This window comes from Pteropus vampyrus, unplaced genomic scaffold (assembly GCF_000151845.1).
Source record: "Pteropus vampyrus isolate Shadow unplaced genomic scaffold, Pvam_2.0 Scaffold279, whole genome shotgun sequence".
Lineage (NCBI taxonomy): Eukaryota > Metazoa > Chordata > Mammalia > Chiroptera > Pteropodidae > Pteropus > Pteropus vampyrus.
In genome coordinates, this window is record NW_011889060.1 from 1,016,162 (window position 1) to 1,018,259 (window position 2,098).

Genomic DNA, 2,098 nt, shown 5'->3' on the forward strand with positions numbered 1-2,098 from the left:
GAAAGGATGAGGTGATGGGACCAGGTGACGGGACCAGGTGACGGGACCGTGTCTGCAGTAGATCGAAAGTGAAAAAACAAGTGACAGATCTTGGTTGTATTCAGTAAAAGGAGAGTTTATATAGGTGTATGTGTCCGTCAAAGCAAAGAAAAAAATTCGGCAGTTGCTAACTGGAGGGAGGGGACAGTCTCTGGTGGGGACATGATGGCTTCTTATTTATGTAGTTGACAAGTGGTGGGATGATACATCTTTTTCCTCCTCTCTGTTTTTTGTATTTTTAAAATGAAATAGTTTTTAACAAAACTGTTACTGTTTTTCTACAAAAGATATTTTCTGTATTTAAAAATTCAAAAAAATTTTTAATTACCATTGACACATATAATATATTAGTTTCAGGTGTACAACATGGTGATTAGACGTTTATATACCTTATGGAGCGAACAGCCCAATAAGTCTAGTAAGCACCTGGCACCATACATAGTTATTAAAGATGTATTTTCATCTTGAGAAAAATGCAAATAATTCAGTAGAGTGCAAAAAAGGTAATTTTGATAATGAGCATATATTGAACCTTTACTTTTACTAATCAGGCACACTACACATGTGACATCAGTTTTTCCTCCCAAAATATTGGTAGGTATATATATTTGTATTCCATGTGAGGAACCAAAGCACAGAGACATTACATGACTCACTGTTGTCACACTGGTGGCAAATGCTAGGATTCGAGCCTGGCACATCTGGTGTCATTGATCGGGGTCTGCGCTGAAGGGCTGGTCAAGATCCCAGGGGGAGGCTGTTCGGGGACAGTGGGCTGTTTTAGAAATGATGATCTCGTAAAGCCCTTCTGAGGAGGAAATTTTGAAAACCTGAACAAAACAAAGCCATGTGGCATTTAGGGAGAGAGCAGAAGAGGTTCTAGCAAATTGAAAATTTTGCATAAATGAGACTACACCTGCCTTCCTCATTCCGCAGCAGGTTAGCACCTTCCCATCTTAGTAGATACAAGTTTACTCCATGGAGTATAACTCCATCTTTTATGATCACCTTATATTCCAGCATGTCTAGGTTTTACTTTGCCTATTGTTGAATGAAATCACAGTTGTTCTAATTTTTCCGTAGAATGAACTTTTTCCGTAGAATGAACGATGGCCAGTGAATCTCCTAATTCATGCAGCCGTTTTCTCCTCGCACAGTGATTTTCTCAGTCGGTTCATAGATGTGGGATTGCGGGGTCACGGAGTGCAATTCACACTTGACACGTGCTGTTAAGTGGTCCTGAAACGAAGTGTCTAGCCATCTTCCACTCCTGGTTCAGTCAGCTGAGACCTTTTGACATAGTTTGTATTTTTACCAAAGATGCGCATGCAGATAGTTAAATAGACAAAGTTCTGTAAAGCTTTTTAGGAGAAACGGAAGCCCCCGGCCCTTCAGATTCCCAGACGCAGCCACGTTCAGCTTTGCTGGGTGATTTCTGCAGCCTTTCCCTCGTATCTTCGTGTTCCGGTTGGAGTCACTGTTTATTGCCTTCCTGCAGTGGTTGAGGATCTGGCTTTTTCGCCAGCCTCTGCCCCGGCTCCACACTCCTTCACTTTTATTTCCCATCTTTCACGTAGTTCAAACCATTTTGGTGCCGTGTGCTTCCGCGGTGTAAAAGCTGAGACATGCGTGGTCGCGCACAGTGGTTTCTCTCCCTTGCCTGCACCTCGCTTGTTTCCTATGAAGTCAACAGTTTTTCGTTTGCTTTGTTTCTTATATACTTTTTTTCTTTAAAGTATCTTCTAGTTGTGTTAATTTCCAATATCTAATGTATCCAAACAGGTTCAGTAGACTGTTTTAATTTTTTTTTAAATAAATTTATTTATTTAATTAGCTTCAAGTATATAGTACGTTGGTTAGACATTTATATAGTTTATAAAACGATCCCCCAATGGCTCCTTCTCCCCTCTGGTTTTCCACCTGGCCAGTATGTCAATGCCGGCTGCACTCCCTGTGCCGTGCTTGTTTTAACTCCTTGAAGGCTCGCTCTCCAGGTCTTCCGACACGATCTGGAAAGGTTGCTCTGTATGCTGGCTGCACAGCTGTCACTGTGAACTGT

At 41.5% G+C, this 2,098-nt stretch overlaps 1 protein-coding gene across 1 annotated transcript in view; it reads left to right on the forward strand.

Moving 5' to 3' along the window:
• Window positions 1-2,098, forward strand: part of MTR (5-methyltetrahydrofolate-homocysteine methyltransferase) — a 103,812-nt gene that overhangs the window by 29,617 nt on the left and 72,097 nt on the right. The window lies entirely within an intron of this gene.